The 25,904-nt window shown below is 41.1% G+C and overlaps 1 protein-coding gene and 2 pseudogenes across 1 annotated transcript in view; 2 read left to right on the top strand and 1 right to left on the bottom strand.

Annotated features, from left to right (window-relative positions):
• Cacna1d (calcium channel, voltage-dependent, L type, alpha 1D subunit) overlaps positions 1-25,904 on the top strand; it is a 451,216-nt gene that overhangs the window by 85,989 nt on the left and 339,323 nt on the right. The gene's annotated exons all lie outside the window — the stretch shown is intronic.
• Gm7621 lies at positions 2,180-3,166 on the bottom strand (annotated as a pseudogene).
• On the top strand, positions 20,814-21,362 carry Gm18072 (predicted gene, 18072; annotated as a pseudogene).

Here is a 25,904-nt window from a genome sequence, read left to right as displayed (position 1 = left end):
CAGTGCTTTTCCCAAATAATAAATTTAATTTTAATAAAAAATATCAATATGAACATATACTTTATTGTCCAAAATGAAAACAAACTTAGATAACAACAAAATATTATTATTAAATATAGGACTTATGTGAAAGACAAAACTTTAGCCACTATAGCTTTGCTATGGAGATAAGCCCACCTACAAAATTACCTCTGAGAAATGTAATGATAACCTCACTCTGCGTATGGACAGTTGAAGTTTCTAAACCAGTTTTAGACTAGCAAATCCAAGCTTTAAGCCAGAGTATGGACTCTTGTTCCCATCAACTGTATCCATTTAGTGAGGTAAAGTATATCTGACTAAAAAATTATTCATGAGAAAGGTCTTTTTCTTCACAAGCAGTATTTAAATAGTTTTTAAAAAAAATATTCGTTTGATATCATGTACTTATTTGGAGAAATACAAGAGAATGAAGTGTGTGAAACAAGTTTCAATGGTTGGAAACATTTCAACAGATTGTGTGACCATGATCTAGGAGTGTTTAACGACAATAAAATGTTTACAATGCATTGATAAAAAAAAAACATGAACACGTGGTTTTATCATAAGGAAGCCTTCTAAAAGCTCAGCTATGTTAGGGATTAACTTAAGCCATTTGAAACAATTCTTAAAGTCCACTTCAAGTGAAGTGCTATATCTATCAGAAAGTACTGTTTTGTGGTTTATAAATGATCTGTCTCTCCCCTAGGTACCTACTTCTATGGGTAGAACTTGAGCAGTCACTGCTTTTCAGAGAAACCAATTACCCTTCCTGACTGTCTGGTAAAGCTGCAAGCCTTCTTTTTTTTCCAAGCTTTCCAAAATAATCTTTGTATGTCCTTCTAAAAAAGACAACCTTTTCTGGTACTTTGCCAAACTCTTTTATTTTTATTTTATTTTATTTTTTTTAAAAGAACTATTCTTGACCAAATTTGGGAAAGCGTATGGTGCTCACTCCACATAAAACCAGTGTGTGTATCTCATAGGAGAGTGCTCAGGATGTGGGGCGCTTCCAGAACACAGGGGTGGCTTGAGCTCAGTGCTGGATGCTAATGTAAAGCCAGGTTCAGGGAAAATTACCTGCTTGGTGAAGGTTCAGGGCTTCGTACTTCCCTCCTTAAAGTGGGTGTTGGGAAGTCATCTCAGGCTGCTTGCTTAGCTTGTAGTCATTCACATACAGGTGCTTTGTAAGTACTAGACCCTTGGGCAAAGCAAAGGTGGAATGGCAGCAGAAGTTAAAGTGGGCACTCTCCCTTTCTCCTAACTTTTTTCTATTCTATCACAGCAAACTCCATTGGAGATGGGGAGGTTGCGTATTTGCTGTTCTAACTCCAGAGGCTGCTCAGACAGTCATGCACAAACAGCTTACGCATGTCTGTGCTTCATTTGTCCGATACGTTTCTGTTTCATTCTGGGGACTGAACTCTGGGGACTTGTAGGTGTTAAGACTTGCTCTACTCCTAAGATGTAATCCTAGCCCTCTCATACATATTTTCTGAGCACCTGATTATGTAATGAGCAGCTTTAGACATGTGACCTAAAGAATTTATGGTTAGACAAGCAGTTGAAGATACATACAGTGTAGGGTAAGTGAAAGATAAAATGACCACCATCATTGCACCTAGCATCTGGTCTGGGCACTTAACAGTTTGAGTTGTTTTCACTTTCGTGAGCTTAGATTTTATAGTCAACATTAATAGTTTTCTACTTTCTCCAAGAAGCTATGGCTATCAAGCCCAAGTTCAGCCAACAGACCTCCTTGTCTGAGAAATGTGGCAATTTACTGCTGAAAATTTGGAGTAGATCTTGGGTTTATGCAGGACTGCAGGATTAGTGCAATGCAATAAAAATATTAGATATGGACACATTAGGAATAAGGTTAATTAAAAATAAACCCCAACTGCCAGTTTTTAAAGATATATTTTAAAAATTCAAGGCCAGTCTGCCTGCTTGCTTGCTTGCTTCCTTCCTTCCTTCCTTCCTTCCTTCCTTCCTTCCTTCCTTCCTTCTTTCCTTCCTTCCTTCCTTCCTTCCTTCCTTCCTTCCTTCCTTCCTTCCTTCCTCTCTCTCTCTCTCTCTCTCTCTCTCTCTCTCTCTCTCTCTCTTTCTTTCTTTCTTTCTTTTTTACATATGTGAAGCTGTTTAATTAGGTTGTTACAATTTAGAAGACCAGTTTGTGAGGATACGTCCCATTTGTCAGGGAGAACTGAGATCGCAGGTAGCCCTGGAGCTGAGGAACAGCTTTAATTTTTGGCAAAATCTGCTAGTCCATAGCTTTCTGATCAGCCTTTCTCTGCTCTGTAATCTTGTATTTCTCCTTCTGTGTGGAAGATCTCGCCCTCCTGATGCCTGGGCTTGCGTAGCTGCTGCTTCTTGAAGTAAGTGTCAGTCAGGTGTTTGGGGATTTTTAACCTCACTGATATCAACTTTTGTAGAGGTAGCGATGACAAACTTCTGGTGTGTTCTGCGCAGAGGAACTCTGTTGATGGCAAGAGGTCCAGTCACAACTAGCAAACCACTGCCCAACTGTTTCAGGAAAACCACTCTCTTGCCCTGTGGCACCCAGTGAGGATGGTCAGGACAGACTCAGAAGTGATGCTGGAGTGATGCTGGAGCGCAGCCTTCTCAATGCTGGCTGAAGGGCTTTGTGCCATGGCTCAGGAGCTTCCAAGGCACATCTTTGGTAGGATAATACCTAGGCATTTTTTTGAAGCTTCACCACCCGGGTGCCACTGTTCTTGTCCCCACCAACTGTTTTTGTGACAGTAGCAAGGACCTTCTCCTTTTTCTTCTTCTTCTTCTTCTTCTTCTTCTTCTTCTTCTTCTTCTTCTTCTTCTTCTTCTTCTTCTTCTTCTTCTTCTTCTTCTTCTTCTTCTTCTTCACCTTGGTCTTGGCAGCTGAGTATTTCCTTTTATACAAGGCCTTTCTGGAGTACATCGCAGATCGGGAGTACCTGACAATTCCTCTAACCAGGACAGGGTTGCGGCTGCAATGGGGCTTCGCCTTCTCAGGCTTTTTAACCTTAGGGCGACCCTTTTTGGCTGCACCAGTGACCCAGGGACCAGAGGCAGCAGCATCACCGCCAACCTTCTTGGTGGAAGGTTTCTTCTCCTTTTTATCAGGCTTCTTCACCTTTTCACCTGCCATCTTGCAAGTCAGGAAAGAGAACTAAGACAGAGGCTTCTGGTTTGTAAGCAATGACGGGAGGTCTGTTTTGTTTGTTTGTTTGTTTGTTTGTTTGTTTTTCTTTTAATTTTCTAAATTAACATTGGTGTTCTTCGTATGTCTGTGTAAGAATGTCAGATTCCCTGAACTGGAATTACAGACAGTATGAACTGCCATCTTGGTGCTGGGAACTGAACCTGGGTCTTGTGGAAGAGCAACCGGTGCTCTTAACTGCTGAGCCATCTCTCCAGCCTACCATTCAAGCTGTTTTTATTCAGATAACTTTTACTGGCCTAAGTCAAGTATCTGAATCGGTCACTTTAGAGAAGTTTTGTTCCCAGCTTTAAATTCTCTGCCTTGCTTTTGGTGGGCTTAACATCTTATTAATAATCTTTAACTTTTTGACATTTATTTAGTGTGTGTATGTGCACGCCAAGGCAGGTATGGGCACACACACACACACACACACACACACACACACACACACACACACACACACACAAATTTAATATCTTTGGATTGGATTGTGTTTGAAGGTTTGATTGTAAAAGTTACTGCTGTTGTTGCTGAATTGACTTTCATTCATTCGGTGAATTTTGGCTTGGAATTGGGACAGAATTATTTAATAGATTGTTCTAGAACTCCACTGTAATGAGATATGGAGGTGGATTCAGTATTAACTTAGCCTCGGCGCTTAACACGGGGACTTAATCACCAAAGGGCTCTTAACCCAGTACTAAGTTCACAGAGAATTTCCACAATGTGATTCTTCAACCAATTGATTCTTCAAGTAACCTTTAGGAAGGAATGCTGTTATATGTGTAAATGTGTGTGTAAGAATTCCCATATGTATCATGTAAAGCAATAATGTATTCATATTTTCATTTTATTTAAGAACTTCTCATATACTGTATTTTGATCACATTCTTTTCCTTCTTCAACTCAAGCATTGACTATTTTTTAGTAGAGCTGGAGGTTGGGAGTGGACTCTGCTGGGAGGATGAAGGATGCTCAGATTCATTTAGTCTCCTGACAATTCTTCTGCCTGCTGGCATGCTTCCTGCCCCACCCCCACCCCCTGGCTTTCTGATCTTACAGTGCCTGCCTGCACACAGTCACACATCACCCACTCCAGTCAGCTGTGCTCAGGGGTCTCTAGGTGCTTCTGCCATGGGCTAAGGCATCTTTGCTTTCTCCTCTAACAGTGCTCATTCACCTGAAAAGCTTTCCATGGCCTTGAGTATTTAGGTCTATAACATAGGAATAGAAGCCACTCACTCACTGATAATTAACCCATAAAGAAATGATTGTGAAAACGATTATTTGGTATGTATGCCACTTAAAAATGACTGATTTAAGTGTTTTAAGAAAGATTTATTTATTTATTTTATGTGTATGAGTGTTTCACCTGTATATAAATGTGCCACATGAGGATAATGCCAAGTGAGGCCAAAGGAGGGAGTCGGATCCGCTGGAGCTCAGGAACAGACAGCTGGAAGGCTTCAAGTTGCCACTGGGCCCCTGCAAGAGCAGCAAGTGTTTTAAATCCCTGAGCCATCTCTCTAGCCCTTTATACATATTATTTTACCACTTTATTGAAGATGGAAGTAAATTGGCATACTAATGAGATAGATGTTTGTGCTTCTTTTTCGTTTTTTGTTTTTTGTTTTTTTTTTTACATAAGGAATTAAAATTTGGCTGAACATTTGGTCCTACAGGACACGGAGCCTCTTCAGTGTTTTACAGTGTTAAGATTTTGATTTTATAATAATCAATGCTGAGTCAATCCCTTTGCATTAATGTATAGCATAAAATGGCAGGAGTATGTTTGGGGCCATTTCAGACAGTTGTGGAAATTCTGTCCCAATTCCAAGCCAAAATTCACTGAAGGATTTTTTTTTTAAACCAAAATGAAGTCAAGTCAGCAACCTTTAAAATCAAACCTTCGAACATAGTCCAGTCCAAAGGGATATATGCTGAGGAACGGAGGTAGGAAAATGTTCAAAGACTTCATTTTCCATAATTAAATCATCATGTTTTTAGAGCAGAAAACTATATCTGTACAGTAAAACCACAGCAATTCATAATATAATGTCATCTTGACTCAGCCCAGATGTCTCGGGCAGCATTCATCGGAGTTCACTGGTGCTGTGTGCTGTGCCAGTGTGCACGGTGTGCATGCCATGTGATCAGAACCAAGGCTACAGTGAAACCCCATGATGCAACTCGGTGAACAGGTGTGCACTGCCCAGAACACCTCGGTTTCATCACATGTTTGAGTTCCAAGTAACTTTTGGTTCTTGAACATCCTGAAACTGTTTACTACTGTCAACTCTCATGCCATCTACATTCAATTGTGTGACCCCATATGGGAAGGTGACCTGCAGTTTAAAAAGTGCCGAATGAGGCTAGCAAAGCTGACATGACTTCTGCGCTCTTGGATCTTAGAGAAAAAGTGTTCATTGAGGATTCCTGATTCATTTGAATATAACATGTAACAGTTTTCTAGTGACTGCTTTCCACCTCGCTTATCCAACTTCCACTCTCAGTGAATGCTTGTTTCAGTGTTGGGCTGACAAAACATCGCATGTCTGACTTTTTATGTGGATTCTGATGGTTGAACTCATCTCCTCATAAGCCCTGTCCCCGGGCACACTGATTGCTTGTTTCCTTCATTGCATTATTGTAACTAGATTCAAAGTATTTTTTAAATTATCAATATTTTGGGGTTTGTATACAAAGTAAGCTGTTTTATTGTGGCATCTGCCTACATGTATGTCTTTATACTTGGTTCTCACTGTTCCTTTCCTTCGCTACTCTCTCTGTGTCCCTCATGCTCAACTGGTTTTTCCTTTTCCCCAGATAGTCTCCATTTCTGCTATCTTATGACCTATATTCCATTACCCTACTTCCTAGTCATGAAGTTCTCCCTTAAGATCTATTAGTCCTTTCTCAATATCTGCTTTCAAGTTTTGTGACCTTCAACATATGTATGTAATACACACGCATATATACGTATATAGGTATGCACATACATACATGCGTTCATACACATTTGATTTTAAATCAGGATCCCATATTTAAGAGAAGACACATGCTATTTGTCTTCCAGAGTCTGGCTTATTTAACTTAACACAATGCTTTCTGGTTGCATCTGTTTTCCTGCTAGTTTCATGATTTCATTTTTTTTAAGCTAACAAAAATGCCTTTATTACGAATTTCTGCAAATTAGAAAGCACAAAAGATCTATCCTAATTACCTTCTAAACCAAACCACTCCAAATTCTATTTACATTGCTTCTCAGCCCTGGGCCTCACAGCTTGAGGCTTCTAAACTTCACAGAATGCTTTGACTCATTCTTTGGGCAAATTTAAGTCATTTACATGAATCCAATTGTCCAACATCCTATATACAATGTAAAGGTTAGCAAGTTAGACGATTCCCCAGTACCAGGAAAAGTTTAATCTTAAACAAAAAACAGCTTTCACATCTGCTGTGTGGCATCATCGACAGCAAGGGTAGCGTACAATGTAAACTGTCCTAATTCTTCCCGATTTTAGCATTCTCAGAGGGATCCCATCTTTGATAATGGCAGAAAGTGCAGAGACATCTGAATGGCTCACTGTTCCCTTCAAACTCATTTCCTTCAAGTCTTTTTTGTCTCTCCTCAATCCGAGCAAATCTTCTCATCCTTGCTATAGAATCTTTCAGCACTGACAACAAAGTACGGACCCTTCTCTTGGGAAAGGCGCTTTGAACCTCCCTCCGGATTTTTTCACTCTTGTTCTCCACAGGTACGGCCACAATCCGGTTACGTAGACTGCGACGACGTGCTGAGCGCTTGGCACTGGGGTTCAGGGTTAGCTTTTTCATGACCTTTACTAGTGTTTCTGGTTGGAGGACGTCTGATTCATCAGATGAGTCCTCTTCACCTTTCTTCTGAGGAGTTTTGGGGTCCTCAACTGGGTCAACTTTCTATGATGGTTCCTCCTTGGCGATGCGATGGGCAGAAGCCTCAAAAGTTAGCTCGGAACAAGATTGCTTAGTCTTTGAAAAGACCTAAGCCCAAGCCCCAGCTAGCAGAGCCAAAGTCAGTCCTCCGATTTCTTTTCTTTTCTTCCTTTCTTCCTTTCTTCCTTTCTTTCTTTCTTTCTTTCTTTCTTTCTTTCTTTCTTTCTTTCTTTCTTTCTTTCTTTCTTTCTTTCTTTCTCTCTTTCTCTCTTTCTCTCCTCTTTCTCTCTCTCTCTCTCTTTCTCTCTTTCTCTCCTCTTTCTCTCTTTCTCTCCTCTTTCTCTCTTTCTCTCCTCTTTCTCTCTCTCTCTCTCTTTCTCTCCTCTTTCTCTCTTTCTCTCCTCTCTCTCTCTCTCTCTCTCTCTCTCTCTCTCTCTCTTTCTTTCTTTGTTTTTTTGTTTTTTTGTTTTTTTGTTTTTCGAGACATGGTTTCTCTGTATAGCCCTGGCTGTCCTGGAACTCACTTTGTAGACCAGGCTGGCCTCGAACTCAGAAATCCACCTGCCTCTGCCTCCCGAGTGCTGGGATTAAAGGCGTGCACCACCACGCCTGGCCCGATTTCATTTTTCTTTACGGCTCCATAAAATTCCCCGTTTTCTCTATCCACTTCTTAGTTCCCCTAGGTTGTCTCATCCCCAGGTATTTAGTAGGTAGCGGTAAGTATGGATGGACAAGTGTCCCTCAGTTTGTTGACTTAGAATCCTGGGTAAAAGGATTCAAGGGTGGGAGAGCTGAGCACTGTAGTGGTTCTGCTTCCAGATATGTTTGTGTGTGTGTGTGTGTGTATAATGATGTATATATGTATATGTATATTTATGAAACCTTCATATTGATTTCCATAGTGGCTGGACCAGTTTACATTCTTACCTGCAGTGAATAAGAGTCCCATGTCCCCACTACCTCAGTAGCACTTATCACGTGTTTTCTTGATGGTAGCTGCTCTGATGTGGGTGAGGTACAATTCAAAGCAGTTTTTATTTGTCTTTCTTGGATGGCTAAGCACGCTTAATCGTACCGCATATGTCACTTATGTGTGAAATCAAAATAATAATAATAATAATTAAACTCATTGCAACAAGTTACCAGTGGGTAAGGTTAAGTGAAAGGGGAGATGCTGGTCAGACAGTACAAACCTTCAAGTTCTGAACTAGAGAGATGGCTTATCAGGTAAGGACACTCACAGCCAATCCTGGTTCCTTGAACTCTCTTCTGGAACCACGTGGTAGAAGAAGAGAACTGAGTCCTATCAGTTGTCCTCTGGCCTCTACATGTATCTATGGCACACACACACACACATACACACACACACACATACACACACACACACACACACACACACACACAGAGAGAGAGAGAGAGAGAGAGAGAGAGAGAGAGAGAGAGGAACAAGTTCTGAAAATGTAATATCCCAAGATGATGAGTGAGTTAGTAATATTGTATGTTTAAAATTTGCTGAATGAATGGGTCTCAAATATTCCCATCACAAAATAAATGATAACTAGAGATGATAGATATGTTAACTTGACTATGGAAATCATTTTACAGTGTGTGTGTATGTGTATTTCTCTCTTTGTGTATACATATATATATTGAAAACATCACATATATTGAAAACCTCAAATATAGAGGGTGTTTTGTTTATTAGACCTCAATGAACCTGGAAATAAGAGATAAGCTATATTTTCAACTTTTTAAAATAAAGCCACTCAAAATGAAAACATATGCTATTATCATATGGTCATTGTAACAGTCTACTCTAATGAATATTTTATTAGGGAGCTGTATGAAACAAAAAGTATCTGTATCAATTAAAAGTAAATATTGATTCATTAAAGTAACCATAGGTTGCTACTGCATATATAACACTGATCAACACTGATCTCTACAATATGGAGCTGAGAAATTCTTGTCCCTTTACTGGGCTACAGTTGTTACACCATGTATTATTGGTGTGTTTGTAGTGATGCTGGTATAAACAGCGACTCCATTGACAGCCAAGTGAAAATGTGTAACTATACATAGTCTGTAATAGTCCACAGTTCAACTAAAGAATTAGGTTTCCTATTTATATCTTTACTATAACTTCTGTCATTATTTCTAAACTATTCTCTCTCTCTCTCTCTCTCTTTGGTTTTTTGAGACAGTGTTTCTCTGTATAGCCCTGGCTGTCCTGGAACTCACTTTGTAGACCAGGCTGGTCTTGAACTCAGAACTCCGCCTGCCTCTGCCTCCCGAGTGCTGGGATTAAAGGCGTGCGCCACCACCGCCCAGCTTCTAAACTATTCTCTTATAGTTCAAAGTTTACCATGAAGAAAAAAATTTAAATGGGGCCACTCAATATACCTAAAACCAGAGAGTTTTTATCTTAAAACATTATCATCTATCTGTCATCTGTCTGTCTCAGATGTAGCCTTTCTCTATTCCCCAGGATAACCTTGACCTTCAAGATTCTGTTGAGTTAGCTTGTTCTATTGGGACTTTGGCCACAAGCTACCATGCCCAGTCTGAAACAAAATAATTTCAAGACTTTTCTTTTTAAAGCTGATATGAACATTGAGTCTTAAAGGCCTGAGTTTTTCTCCTAGTCCTACTACAAAATAGCATGACCCTGGGTGAAGTATGCAGCTTTTGGGGAGCTCAGATTTGTCACTGAACAGGAGGAATATGGTACCGATGCATTGAATGCCTGAGAATCTGCTTGCTGAACTCTGCATGTCTTTGTGATAGCTTAGATGTTACCAGCGCTGGGTTTTGAATCTTGCCACATCTGGGAATTTGACTATGCTTTTTGGGGGTTAGTTTTTCTACCTGTTTTTGGTGGTTGAAGACAACATCACAGCTGTGGGTAAACTCTTACCTTGGTCATTGAGTACATTCTCGTGGCCTTCCCTCTGGCAGAAGTGGTGCTGATGTGGCTGTCTTTGTACTTCTCTCCCCTGAGGCCTCTTAAGCTAGGGGACTCATTTCATTTCCACATAATCTGGGTGTGGTGCCCCACTCCTCTAGCCTCAGTGTTCAGGAGGTGGAGGCAGAAGGATCAGAAGTTCAAAGCAAGCTCATACATAACAAGTTTGAGGCAAGTCAGGGGTACACCAGAGTGTGTCGGAAACCAGAGAGAGGTGGAGGTGGGGAGATGTCTCAGCGGGTCCTTCCTTTGCAAAAAGGACCTGAGAGCTAGGTGTGGCAACACGACCCTGCAGCCCCAGTGTCGAGGGGTTGCAGATGCATCCCAGGGTCTCTCTGCTCAGCCAGTCTATTTGTAGTTGAAGCAGTGAACTCTAGGTCTAGTGAGAGATTCTAAATCAGAAAATATATAGAGACGGGATTGCAAAGGAAATCCCTGTGTTGTGGCATGGCTGAGTGCCATCTATATTGTATCTCACACACACACACACACACACACACACACACACACACACACACACACACCACTTAAAAAACATCCCTACTCATCTGTCATCTGTCTCTTAATGTGAAGATAAAACAAGTTTTGTGCTCAGCAAAGGCCTGTGTACCTGTCAGGTACCTGCCATTGCTCCGGCAGATTGCCTCGGAGTTCATCAGTGTTATCAGTGAAGGGACTTTGAGACTAGCTGAAACACAATGGCTTAGTTAGGGTCTCTATTGCTGTGAAGAAACACCGATTGCAGCAACTCTTACAAAGGAAAACATTCAAGAGGTTTGGTCTATTCTGGGCATGGCTGGAAGCATGGCCACAAGCAGGCAGACACTGTGCTGGAGAAAGAGTTGCGATTTGGATGTGCAAGCAGCAGGAAGTGAATTGGTTTGAGTTTCTGAAAGCTTGAAGCCCACCCTCTAGTCAAGTACCTACTCCAACAAAGCCACACTGACTCCTAGGCCACACCTCCTCATAGTGTCATTCTTGATGGGCCTGTTGGGCCATTTTTTTCCCCCATTTTCTTTTAAGCCACCATAGACAGGAAAGCATGTGCTTGCCCTTTAGAGAAGTTACTGAGTGAGTGTGGAGCTAAAGGCACCCGAGGTTTCATAGAAAATAACACTTGGACAGTCCCACCTAGTTCAGCTTCCACAGGAGTCTGTGTCCTTACAGCACTATATCAGACAGAGGCTTGTCTCTCGAGATCATAGTCCTCGTTGTTGTGCCTAGAGCAATAGCTCTCCACACCCATTACCTGATTAAATCAGAGAACTCTGTCTCATGTGCCTCTTGAATGTCTGTATTCTTTCTCCTTTAGCAAATTACACATGTTTTGAGGTATAGGGCTGTGTGTACGAATGCCTCTTATCAGAAACTGATGGAGCGTGACAGTGATTTATAGCAGGTGGTGCTGGAGATGGGTGGCATTTGTGTGAAGCTTAGCTGAGTTCTTTTTCTTTTTTCCTTTGTTGGAAATTGGGGAAAGAAAAGAGCATTCTGGGTTCTCTTACTTTTTTTTTTTTTAATCTTTGTTTTAAATGGAATCATGTATGACCCTGTATTAAAAAGTTAAAGAGGAATCAAAGGTTTATAGAACTGTAGCTGTCAACCACACATTGTAGTTTACTTAGAAGTAACCTACCCTTTGATGATGTCATTCATGTATATGTATGGGTGTATGCATATGTATACATACTTACAGTCATACATCTACACAAACTATCCTTTATTTGAAATGCTGGGTTCAGATATTAAACTTTATAGACTTTTTGGAATACTGCAAACATCTAACATAATATCTTAAACCCTACACTAAAGACAAAGTTCATTTGTATTTTATATGTACCTTATATACATGGCCTGAGGAATATTCTGTACAATATTTTAGTTCACTACTGTTTTGACTATGACTCAATGTGTGAAGTTAGATGTGGAATTCTCCTCTGGTGTAATCAGATCAGCTTGTGGATCAGCATGTAAGACCTTTCCAAACTTGAAGAACTTCATGTATATGAATATATATATATTCTCTCTCTCTCTCTCTCTCTCTCACACGCACACACACACACACACACACACACACACACACACACACACTTCAAATGCTAAGCAAATGTCCTTACTGAGGTATATCCCTAGCCCCACATTTGATATTTTAGGATTGCAGGTGTTGAACAAACTCTATGTCTGTCTGTCTATCTATCTATCTATCTATCTATCTATCTATCTATCTATCTATCTATCTATCTATCTTAACTTGAAGAAATATATATATATACATATATATTTACTAACTTGACACTGGTAGGTAAAGTTTTAGCTCCCTTTTAATTCTCTTTCTTCTTATAATTCCAATGTAGTCCCAATTTAGTTACTTTGTCAAAGTTCCATTTACCTTTTTGTGCTTAACAAAATCTTCGTACTATAAAATAGCTACTGGTACTTCTCCCAGTCAGAATTGGAAAGGGTTGACCAGATGGCTCTGACATCTCATGTGATTGTAGTCAGACAGTGGGTATGATGGAACTGGAGGAGCTGGCTAGCTCCCTCTTTCCAAGTAACTTTGGGGTTCTTCCTATAGTCTCTTTCCACGGTCTAACCTAGTAAATGTGTTCCAATGGCCAAGGAAGATGATAAATTACCCATCACGTAACACCTCAGAGTCTCTACACTGTTAGTTTGTCATAGACATGCTCAAAGGCAAGGGCATGGAACATAATTATTACCCTTACGTGGGAGGGGTATCAAATAATTTGGGATCATGGATTTAGTTTTATTTTGATTGAGAATGAGTCTCTTAGAGTAGCTTAAGCTTTGGACCTAAACTCATTATGTTACACAGGCTAGCTTTGTACTCCTAGTCCTCCATTTCAGCTTTCTAAGTTGCTTCAATTACAGGCCTGTGTCATCTCATTCAGTTGAGGGCTGTTTTAAAATGTCCAGAGTCAATGTTTCATTGTGACTGAAGAAATACAGTTGACTATTGAGGCGAATAGGATGCTATAGAAGTTCTTACATTTATGGCAAAGCGTTTGGCTTCCTTGGGAAGATGTGTGCTTTAGTTCGTCCTTTGTTCTATCAGAATCTCTAGCTGTCTTCCTCCAGCTCTGCAGCTTCCCACATGGTCAGACCTATTAGATAATCAGTCAGTAAGGTCTCTTCTTCTGTAGTTGCTCTTCCTGAGTTCCTCTGCTCTCTACACCACACAGCTGCTTTTTTTTTATTTTTGGCATGCGCATGAGAGTTTCCTTCATCCCTCTCTGGGTTAAATCTCTCAATTCCTGGGTCATATGCCTCCTGTGTTGTCTACTCTATTCCTCAGTAACTCATTTTTTGAGAAAGGCAGCCTGGAGGTAAGATTCTAAAGACCAGAATCCAAGGATCTCCCCCTCCCTTAGCGTGTGTCTGTATGCAGAATTCCAGGTTGCAAACATCTCTGAATTCTGAAGGCAGGATTTCTTCCCTGTCTGTTTTCCAACATGCTCATTGGAAGCCAAATGTCTGTTGATTCTCTTTCCTCTGTGTTAACTCTGCTTTTCTGTCCGGAAGTTTTAGGCTTTTCTGTTTACTTCTGGTGTTTGTGTTTCGGATCCAGCTCTTCATTCTCTCTGGTTAGTAGTTGTCCACAGAAAGTATCTTTTTGTAGACTTTCTCGAATTGAGTGTATCCTTCTCAGAGAAGGATACTCTGTGTTAACTATTTAGAGAAATTCACTTTTTTGAGGTTGGTGCACCAGGGTATAGGGCATGGTGACAGAGCTTGGCTGTTGGCCTCCATTGTCTCTTTCCTGGCTAAGTATGTGCACACCAGTTACATACAAGACTCTCTGTGTACACTAGCTGTGTGCTACTAAGTATGTGCACACCAATTACATACAAGACCCTCTGTGTGCACTAGCTGTGTGCTACTAAGTATGTGCACACCAATTACATACAAGACCCTCTGTGTGCTACTAGATTGTGGTGCACACTGCACAATTTATGACCACAATGTACACGGACACACACTACATGACCACAGCATACACTGATCATCCAATACATGATTACAGTGCACACTGATAAATGCTATATGCTGGCAGGCCATGCTGACTAGAAGACCAAGCTGCATGCTGACTCCATGCTTGCATGACCGGTTCACACTGACACACATGATGGTGGTGCACACTGGCTGTGGTGTTAGTCATTTGGCAAGCGAACCCTGCCAATCTGGAGACTCATTGCATTCCATACCTGGGGACTTTCTTACGTTTTCAATAATTCCTTTCCCATAGCCTCTTCTTTCTCTCATTGGAAGCCTGCTTTTAGATGTTCCCCCTGCTTATAGATTTACCAACTTCATCGTCCTGTTGGTGTTTATCTCTGGATTCTTTATTTTTTTTTTTTTTTAAAGATTTACTTATTATTATATGTAAGTACACTGTAGCTGTTTTCAGACACTCCAGAAGAGGGCATCAGATCTTGTTACAGATGGTTGTGAGCCATCACGTGGTCGCTGGGATTTGAACTCAGGAGCTTTGGAAGAGCAGTCAATGTTCTTAACTGCTGAGCCATCTCTCCAGCAACAGTTGCTGGGATTTGAACCAGAGACCCTTGGAGCCACAGTCAGGGCTCTTAACTGCTGAGCCTCAGCCCCAGCACCTTTATTGTTCTTAAGTTCAATTCTCAGACTCAAAAGTTTCAAGTAAAAACATAATTTTATTTCCATATTTTGTATGTATGTATGTATGTATGTATGTAATAATGTATGTAATAATATATGTATATGTATGTATGTATATATGTAATAATGTATGTATGTAGTGTGTATGTAATATATGTATGTATGTGCAGAATCTGCTTTGTAGCCCAGGTTGGCCTTGAACCCATGGCTATCCTCTTGTCTCAGCCACCTGATATTGAGATTATAGCTATGAGCCCCCACACCTTGCTTCTTCTCTCTCTCTCTTTTTCTTAGGGCAAAAGATTACATAAAACATGTATAAATGTAGTATATGAAATTCATGATTTTTCTTCATGCATTTTATGTGTGGTTCAGACATATTGTGTTAGTCAGTAGGATGTTGGATGTCCTCCTCCGGTGCTGTGTCTCAGTGAACTGGGAAGTCACTGGTTCACATACACTGGCTGGCCAGTTAGTTCTTGGAACCCGCCTGCCTGTCTTACAAGATTATCAGCACTCCAATCTTGGTGCTCCTGATAATTCTAGGTTGCTCATATCATCTTTATTTAATTTTGGTAGGTAATGTGTTGTTTTGGAGTTATTCACTGGGACTCTCTGTATTTGCCTGTAAGCGCTCATAGCTATAAACTGTCCCCTTTGGTGTCTCACCACATTTCTGATGTTTGCTCTCATTTCTCTGAGAGTTCTTTTCAGTTTCTATATCTTTGTGTAGTTTCTGTAGCTTCCTTTTTTTTTTTTTTTTGCTATTGATTTCTAATTTTATTGTACTATGATCTGATAAAGAATTACTTGATTCGTTTGTATTTTGTAAGAAGTGATTTGTGGACTAAAATGTGATTTTTCTTCGAGAAAGTTCCGTGGGATGCCGAGGATAAAGCGTATTCTGGGTTTGTTAGTTGGAATATTCCACATTTATCTGTTAAGTCCATTATATGGTATAGTTTAACTCTAAAATGTCTTTGTTGATTTTTGACTCGGGTGACATATTAGCATGAAGGATTTGAAATTACCCAATTCCCTTTGTTTTCTGGTCTATATGTCCTCTGATGTCTATTTGTTTCTGTTGTATGAAATTGGGAATTCCAATAATTGGTAAACACATTGTGTCTGTTGGATAAATTATTCTCTTTATTGTTTTTTTAGTGGTTTTCCTTATCTCTTTGGAGTAGTTTTTGTTTGAAGTTTACTTTGTCAGATATCATGGTAATTGTGCAAGTTTAGTTTTTGGCTTCTATTATTTGGTAGATTGACTTCCATCATTTTGTGTTTAGTCTATTTTGTGCTTTTGTCAGTGAGGCACGTTTCTTGGGGACAACATAGATCTTGTTTTTTAATACATTCAGCTATTATACATTTATCCATTGTGGTATTAGGGCCATCATTTATATTTGGGGTTATTATTGAAAGATATTTACTATGTCCTGTGATTTTTATTATTCATTTTCTGGTTTGTTGGTGTTTTGTTTGTTCTTTTTCCCCCACCCCTTTTGGATTAAGGTTCTTATAGTTTGCTGCAGTGAACATGGTGGATTCTTTCTTAGTTCCCTTTTGTATCCCTACTGGTCTTATGAAAGTTCATCTTTACCTCCCCATCACAGTTGAGAGAACCTTTGTTCTGCCTCCATGTTTAGGATGACTTTAAATATCCTCCACACTCGTGGGTTGGTGGTCCTGAGTTGCTTCAGTTTGACTTTATTACTTTGATGTGTTTTCCCCATCAGTTTGAAAGATGTCTCTACAGGATGTGACAATCTTGGTTGGCATTTGATAACTTTCAGGGTTTGAAATCCATCACTCCATGACCCGCTGCTCTTAGGGTTTCTGTTGAAAGTCCTGATGTTCTGATATGCTTAAGTTTCTAAGTGGGTTTGCATTTTTTTTTGTAGAGATTTTAAGGATTTTTTTTTTAAGGATTTTTTTTTGTTGTTGTTGTATGCTAAAGCATTTTGAACTATAATATGTTGAGGAGATGTGTTTTTCTAGTCATGTCTATTTGGAATTCTAAATGCCTTGTATTTGGATATCCATTACTTTCCATATCTTTGGGAAATTTTCTGCTTGTAAGCTCATTGGATAGATTTTTGCTTTAGAGTCTATCTGTTTTCATATCCCAGGCTTCTTGGAAGTTGTACTCAAGTTCATCTATATATTTATTTGGCTTTTTCAAATGGGGGCTTCACTCTGTAGCCTTGTCTGGCCTAGAACCCTTTATATACACCAGATTCGCCTTGTATATATACTCTATACCTAAAGATTTGTCGTCTCTTCCTTCTGAGTGCTGGGATTAAAGGTATGTACTACCATACCGTGATTTATTTAGTTTTAAAGTTGATATCTGAATATAGTGTGCCCACAGTCTTGATGCACATCCTTGACAGTATACTTAGTCTTGTATATTTGTGGTAGCCTATTATTATTATTATTATTATTATTATTATTACTGCTTTTAACTGGTTTTTTTTTTTACTGGATTTATTGTTTAATTTTTAACATTCCTATTTAGTTTTGTTTGTCTTTTTAGACAGGATGCCGTGCAGTCTAGGCAGACCTTGAACTTGTGGTGTAGATGTGCGTGGCTTTAACCTCTGATCCTTCATATTCCACTTCCTGGTTGCCAGGATTGCAAGAGTGCTCCATGTGTCCATTTATGCAGTGTCGAGGGCTGCGCAGGGCTTGTGTGTGCCATAAGCACTCTACATAAGCACTCTACATAAGCACTCTACTTACTGACCTAACTCCATCCTCAACCCTTGCCTAACTTTTTTCCAAGTGTCAGTTTCTCTGTTTAGTTTGGGATCCATGTTGTTTTCTTTTTTTCTTTTTTCTTTTCTTTTCTTTTCTTTTTTTTTTTTTTTTTTACATTTTTTATTAGATTTTTTTTTCATTTACATCTCAAATGCTATCCCAAAAGTCCCCTATACCCTCCCCCTGCCCTGCTCCTCTACCTACTCACTCCCACTTCTTGGCCCTGGTGTTCCCCTGTACTGGGGCATATAAACTTTGCTAGACCAAGGGGCCTCTCTTCCCAATGATGGCCAACTAGGCCATCTTCTGCTACATATGCATCTAGAGACACGAGCTCTGGGGTTACTGATTAGTTCATATTGTTGTTCCACCTATAGGGTTGCAGACCCCTTCAGCTCTGTGGGTACTTTCTCTAGCTCCTACATTGGGGGTTCTGTGTTCCATCCTATAGATGACTGTGAGCACCCACTTCTGTATTTGCCAGGCACTGGCAAAGCCTCACAGGACCATGTTGTTTTCTCACATGCGTTTCTGACTTTCTTCTCCAGGTCTTGGGGTTTCTTCATTCAAATGTCTCTTTTGTATCCTCCTTTAAGTCATTGGTTATTTATATAAGCAAACTTTTGAATTCTTCATCGGGCATCTTATTCACTTTTATATCACCACCATCACCACCACCATCACCACCACCACCACCACCACCATCACCATCACCACCACCACCACCACCATCATCAGGGTTTCAGTCTTGGCTGTTCTGGAACTAGCTCTGTAGACCAGGCTTGTCTCACACTCAGAGATCTACCTGCTTCCGCCTGCCCCCAAGTGCTGGGATTAAGGTCGTGTGTTACCATCCTATCTTTAAATTCTCTGGTTGAAGAGGTGTCATCTCTAGTGGGGTCACATTACTTTGCTTTTCATGTTCTTTGTGCTCTGCATTGCAATTTGAACATCTTTGGCTTAGCTATCTCTTCAGCTGCTTTTGGAAGTTAGTGGGATGCTGCTCTTGAGGCCTCAAGCTCTAGTACTACCCAGAGAAGAGAGAACTAAGCGCTGCACCCGCAAGCACAGCAAACCGTACAGGGAATGGAAATGCTGCTAGAGCTGATGGACGCCTACTTAACGTGCCGCTGACAACGACAATGGTAGAGTAGAAACAGCAGAAGCCGCACACTGCTACAGGGTTGAAATTCTTTAGGGTAAGTGTAGTGATAGTAAGAAAGAGGGGGGCCAGAAGGGGAAAGAAGGTGGGCAAAGAAGGGAAAAATGAGCAGAAGTGAGGTCAAGTAAAAGTAAAAGAGAAGAGGAACAGAGAAAAATGTTACAAAGTGGAAGGGGAGTGGCTGGCCCAGCAGTTACCGGTACTCACCAGCACTCGCTACAGTTAGCACTCAGGAGCACTCAAAAAAGCAATCTATATGATGAGATGATACACTAATAAAAGTATGGTAAAAGGGATAAAAGAGAGGTTAGGAGGCCGAGGAGACAGGAATGCGGTTTGCTTTAAATTTCAAGTCTGGTGGGTGGGTGAGTCTGGGGATGGAGAGGGTCAGTTACACTTGTCTTTCTTGTGATTTTTGTGGCGAGCTGGTCTGGACTAGGGTAGTGTCAGATCTCTTCCAGAGTGGTGTTTACTTTGGTAGCTTCCTTTCTTTGTGTGTGTGTGGGCTTTTACCACTCTAAGCTCTGCTTTCTGTCGGCTGGTCCGGTTCTCTACCTTCCCAAGATGCACCAGTGTGGACACTCTGAGTGCCCTGTGTTTGGACCAGGAAGTTTCTTTCAAGTGGGATGCAGTTCTGGGAGCAAGCACAACAAAGAGGTCCATGAAGACTGGGCCTGTTTCTGAAATGCTAAAACTTCTTGCGTGGTTCTTAGTTATGGAGGGACAAGAATACGGATAGCGTTTAGATCCGTGGAGCGTCAGTTTCCTGACCAATGTGGGACTGAACTGACTGTAGACCTGTCTCTAGAGATTGATCTACCACTGATCTCCAGCGTGGACCTCTCAAGCTACAGAGTGATGAGATGAGTGTCCAGCCACCTAGCACGGGCTACCCCACCTTGTGCAGTAAGAGGCCAGAGGCAAGCCTCCTGTGCCTGTACTTCTTAGTTTGCTCGCATCGCTTCCTTTTACTGTGCATGAGTGCCTCCACCACTGGCTCTTCATCTGGGGCTGTGACAGGCTGTCTTCATGCCCTTTGACTTGTAATGGCCCTGCAGGTAACTAGGTTTTAAACAATAGTTACTTCTCAGTCCGGTTTCCAGCCACAGTCCTCTGTCACACGGGAAAGGACCCTATGAGACTACTCTCCACCATCGCTGACCTAGTTCTCTGAAGGAGTCACCATCTTGCCAAGGCTTTGGCACTCTGGAGGCTTGCCCTGTGTGAGGGCAGTCAGTGTGGTCGTCAAGTCCCTACCTTACTCTTAAGATGAGGCTCACCTTCCTCTTCTCCACTATGGAGTCATGTGGCTGGGCTCTGTGCCACTTGCTCCCCACCCCACCCCACCCCCGCCCTGCTGGCCCCCTTCAGATGCCTGTCCTCTCTTTCAGTCTTTGCAAGACAGTCTATTTGTTATTTTAGCTCTTCACACTCACTGCATCATGTGGAGGCAGACTCTAATCCACTACTGTACCCATAAGGGCCCCACTGATCTATTTGTGTAAGCACCTATCACCTAGCGCTGCTCAGCTCGGCTATAAGCTAGGTCTTCATGGTGTTAGGTAGTGTTAGTGCTACAATTGGTGTTATTTTAAAGTTATATTTATCTAATTACTTATTATGTATGTATTTTTTAGTATGTTTGAGCAAGTGCATGTACATGACAGTGTGCACGTAGAAGTCAGAGGGCAATATGTTAGAGTCTGTTCTCCCCTTCAACCACGCGTTTCCATGGATCGAACTCAGGTTGTCAGGCTTGGTGGCAAGTGTCTTTACCCGCTGAGCCATCTTGCTGGCCTCTGAATTCTTAAAACCATGGATATACCTCAACTTACTATAGTTTCCCATCCTGATAAACTCAGTTGTGGGCTGAAGTTATTGTAAGTGAAAAGAGCGTGCACTACAGGTAACCATCGGAATGTCACAATCTGAGGCACTGCGAGCACGTGGTTGACCAGGAGCTATAGATACTGCCTGTGCTCAGTATCTCTGGAGAGTGTGTCCTCCCTTGGGAAAAGACCAAAATCCATCATTTGAAGCACAGCTTGTATAGACATTGTAGTGTTTTCAGAACATTGTAAGATCCAGAAACCCACAAATGGTTCTTAGCTCCATCCACTGTAAGAACGAAGACCATTCTCAGCAATCAGACTGTTGACATTCCAGAAAATGTCAACATCACTCTGAAGGGGCACACAGACATTGTGAAGGGCTCCAGAGGAACCCTCTGGAGAGACTACAATCACATCAAAGTAGAGCTGAGTCTTCTTAGAAAGAAAAAGAAGAGGCTCTGGGCTGACAAACGGTCCAGGGAACAGAAAGGAACTGGCCACTCTCCGAAGCATCTGCAGTCACGTTCAGAACGTGATCAGGGGTGCTGCGCTCAGCTCCTGTTACAGGATAAGGCCTCTCTATGCTCACTTCCCCAGTGATGTTATTATTCCGGAGAGGGAGTCTTGGGTTGAAATTTCGTGGGTGAAAAATACACCCGCAGGGTTCAGATGAGGACAGGTGTTGCTTGCTCTGACTCTCAAGCCCAGAAGGGTGAATTAATCCTTGAAGGAAGTGACATTGAATTTGTTTCGAACTTGGCAAGCCACAACAGTTAAAAAGGATATCAGAAAGTTTGGGATGGTATCTGTGTGTCTGAAAAGGGGACAGAGCCGCAGTCTGACGAGTAGGAACAAGACGCTGAGTTAAAAGACTGGCATTAGAAAAAAAAAAAAAAAAAAAAAAAGCAGCGTTGTTAATCAGGCGGTAGGCATTTACAGTATTGAGCCTCCTTCCGTTTAGAAGCTGTAGATTTTCTCCGTCATGCCTTGTATAGGTCTCACACGTATCGTTGAGAAATTATCACTGCATATTTCATGAATTTTAATGTGACTGTTAAGGGAGATTATTTTAAGAACTTTCTATAGTTGTTGCTTTCTAGGACTGTAATGAACTTTTCTGCATCAACCGTATACTGCTAACTTGATAGACTGACTTATTAATTCTAGCAATACTTTGTAGATTGCTTAGGGAGTTCTTCATGCATGTACTCTTTCATTTCTTTTCAACGTCTATTATTTCAGTTTATTTTTCTTGTCTAATTCTGCTGGCTAGTCCCTCTAATTCAGAAAGGAATAAACATGAGGGAAGCGCCCAGCTTTTTACTAGTTGTATTATTTTCTTGAAGATTCTATTTATCAACTTGGAGAATTTCTGCTCTTAAAAACAATTTTACTTCTATGTGTATGTGACACGTGGATGTGCATATATTCATAAGCATGAATGTGGCCACATGTGTGTCATGGGCATGTATGGAGGTTGGAAGACAGTCTCAGCTGCCATATGTCACCTTCTACCTCTGTTTTGCTGTTGAGCACGCCAGGCAGATTGGCTGGCCCGTGGGCTTCCAGAGCTTTTCCAGTCTCTGTGTTTTGTCTTTTTGTAGGAGTGTTGTCATTACAGATGATTCAGGCTTCTAGACTTTTACATATTTTCTGAGGATTTGAACTTAGGTCCTCACGCTTCTTGGCAAATGCTTTTATTCTGAAATATCTCCTTTCCCCAACCATAACCTTGGAATTTTCATTTTTAAAAGAAAAATTAAATTGTTGTTGTTATGATGATGATGATGATGATGTGTGTATATGTGTGTGTGTATGTGTGTGTGTGTATGTGTGTGTATGTATGTGTGTATGTGTGTGTGTGTATGTGTGTGTGTGTATGTGTGTGTATGTGTGTGTGTATGTGTGTGTATGTGTTTGTATGTGTGTGTATGTGTGTGTGTGTGTATGTGTGTGTGTGTGTGTGTGTATGTGTGTGTGTGTGTGTGTGTGTATGTGTGTGTGTGTGTGTGTGTGTGTGTGTGTATGTTTGAATGTGTGTGTGTGTTGATGTACATGTGCCACAACAGGTGTGTAGAATCAGAGGATGACTTTCTGGAATCAGGTCATCCTTCCACTGTAGGTTCCAGGGATTGAACTCACGACATCAGGCTTGCCTGTGAGCACTTTTATCTGGGGAGCCATCTTTACAGCCCCAGAACCTCCTTTCTGTTCTAGATTCCTGAGTTTTAATTTCGCATGGGTGTTGAATTTTTGTTAAGCGCTTTTCAACCTCATGTTTTCTTATTTAGTCTGCTGATACAGTGAATTGCATTTTTAATTTTTTTATTGTTACGCTTCTATTGTATTCTGAGGAGTTGCTTTAATCCCTTTCTATATTGATGAATTCAATCTTCTAATACTGTTCATGAGGCATGATAATATATAATTTTATCTCCCATAGTGTGGCTGTCAGGCTTCAGCAGCAGTATTATGCTGATTGCATAATTAGCTGGGAAGTTCTGAAAGAGTGTGTATAAAATTAACAGTAATTTTCCTTAAATGTCTGATAGAATTTACCAGTGAAACAATATAGATTTGATGATTTCTTTGTATATAGGCCTTTGACAATATATTCAATTTTAAACATTTGAAATATTAAAAATTTCTACTTGGTTTTGTGTTAATTTCAGGAAGTCTTATTTTTTATAGGCAGTTATTTCACTTAATCTGTTATTTTGTTAAACTATGTACATTTTCTACTTATTTTCTTCTTTGTTAAACTACTTATATTTCCTGATACTACTTTTCTTCCTTACACTGTCATTTTTTAGTATCCCTGGGAGATACTAAATCTCCCCCATTGACAGCAAAATTTATGGATGCTCACATTATGTAAAAATACCATAGTTATTTTTATAGAATCTATACATACCTGCCTGTATATTTTAGATTAGCTCCCGATCATTTGTCATAGTGGATACAATGGAACTCCTATGTAAATAGTTGTCCCATATGACTTAGAGGGCAACACCAAGAAAAAGCTACATATGTTTATTACAGACATATATTTTTCCGAAACACTTTTGATCCTTAGTTGGTTGAATATGCTAAGACAGAACCCTTCGATGGGTAGAACTGTAGAGCGGACCCTTTGTTTACAATATTGGACGTTTATTTTGTTCATCCTAATCAGAAGTCTGTCAATTTTTTCTCATTAAAAAATTAGTTCTTTGAGCAGTATACCTCTGTTTCAATTAAGAACACATTAAAAGGTAAAGTTAGTTCTTTGAAGATTTCATCCAATACCTTTTGATCTACTTTCATAGCTTCTCCTAGATCTGCCTTCCTTCCCCTGCCCACCCAACTCTGTGTCTTCCTTTAAAAAGCCCCATTAAGTACAGTTTGTGCAGCTATTATATTCTTGGGTATGTGGCCATTTACTAGAACATGATTGACCCACTAGGAGCCACACCCTTAAAAACAGAATAAAACCAAACAAAAGAAGAACAAACTCTAAAAAGAAATTCCAGCAGCTACCCATTGCCAATAGCTCTTCAGCAATGGTGGGACTTTGTGCCCAGCTCCCTTCTCCATGCTGAGATTTTGTCTGACTTGAGCTAGCTCAGGTCTTGTGCACGCTGCCACAACCATTGTAAGTTAGCATGTACAACTGCTCTGTCATGCTCAAAAAGCCCTATTTCCTTGAAGTTATTATTCACTACCTCTGGGTCTTACAATTTTCTGTTCCTTCTCTCACAATGATCCCAAAGCCTTGGCAGGAGGGGGTGTGATAAAGATGTTTTATTAGTTTGACCATTCTAGAGTGGCTAAATCTGTGCACTTTAACCAGTTGTAGGTCTCTGTGTTAATTGCTATCTGCTGCAAAAAAAGAACTTCTCTGTGGAGGGTTGAGAGATACATTAATCTGAGAATATAGCAGTAAGTCTTCAGGCGTTGGTTTAAAACCAAGTCCATTCAGCAGCATATTTATTAGCAGTGTGTTCTTCTCTAGGGCTCATGACCTGCCTAGCCACAGGTTCTTAGTCCCCTAGTAACAGTGCCAGGTATGGATTTCATCTTGTAGAGCAGGCCTTAAAGCCAATTAGAAAGTGGTTGGTTATTCCCGTAACACTCATGCCACTGCTGGACCAGTGAGTGGCCATTATTGGGACTCTCAGGGTGCCCAGCTAGATAGGATTAATGTCTACTTTTCTCCTGTGGTAGTGTGCACATCACCTTCAGCATCCTGAAAGCTAGCCAGCAAGGACAAGGCTTCCAGTTGTCATGGGCTTGATTTCTCCATGTACTTACATATATAGTGTCTTCAGCAAAATGAACTATTAATTTTTTTGAGACAAGTGCTGGGATTGCAGGTATGTACTACCAAACCTGGCTTTATGTGACTCTGGGTATCAAATCAGTGTTTTGTGTACTTGAGGTTAAGTAATCAACTAATTGAGCTATATTCCCAGCAAACAACTTTAAAAAAATTATCTATTTTTTAATTGGATATTTTCTTTATTTACATTTCAAATGTTAGCCCCTTTACAGGTCTCCCCTCCAGAACCCCCTATGCCATCCCCCATCCCTCTGCCTCTATGAGAGTGCTCCCCTACTCACCCCCCCCACTCCTGCCTTCCCACTCTGGTGTTCCCCTAAACTGGGGCATCGAACCCCCTCAGGTCCAAGGGCTGCTCCTCCCACTTATGTCCAAAAAGGATATCCTCGCCACATATGCGGCCAGAGCCATGGGTCCCTCCATGTGTACTCTTTGCTGATTTTAAAATGTGCTTTTCTGGTGTGTTGGGGTATCCAGGGCTTGCTATGGTGGAAGAACTGTTTTCTGATGATTCAAAGTAGCCTTGGTTTCTGTTGCTTAGGTTCTTGCCCTTGCCTTTTGCCATCTGGTTATCTGTGGTGTTAGCTGGTCTTGCTGGCTCTGTTTGTGCCTTGTCCCTCCTGCAAGCCTGTGAGTCAGTACTCCTGGGAGACCAGTTGTCTTAGGGAAGAATTTGGGTATGGAGAGCTGTGGCACAGGGTCAGCTCTGGGGTGCAGACGGAATCAAAAGGATCCTATCCCTGGCTGTTCCTTGGTTCCTCTGTCCTGATGGCTCTGGGTGGGTCCCTCTTGTGCCAGGAATTTGAGCAGAAGTGGTGGTCTTAACTGTGCTTATAGGTACGTTGACACTCCTGGGAGACCAGCTTTTTCCCGGTGGTATTTGGGTGTGGAGCGCTATGTCACAGGATCAGCGCTGGGTGCAGACAGAAACCGGAAGTGTCCTGTCCCAGGCTGCTCCTTAGTTCCTGTGTCCTGAGAGCTCCAGGCAGGTCCCACTGAGCAGAAGCAGTGGTCTTACCTGTGCTCACAGGTGTGTCACACTCCTGAGAGACCAGCTCTCTCTTGGC

This window comes from Mus musculus, chromosome 14 (assembly GCF_000001635.26).
Source record: "Mus musculus strain C57BL/6J chromosome 14, GRCm38.p6 C57BL/6J".
Taxonomy (NCBI): domain Eukaryota; kingdom Metazoa; phylum Chordata; class Mammalia; order Rodentia; family Muridae; genus Mus; species Mus musculus.
Note: the sequence above shows the minus strand (reverse complement) of the source record. Positions and strands in the feature narration are given on the sequence as shown.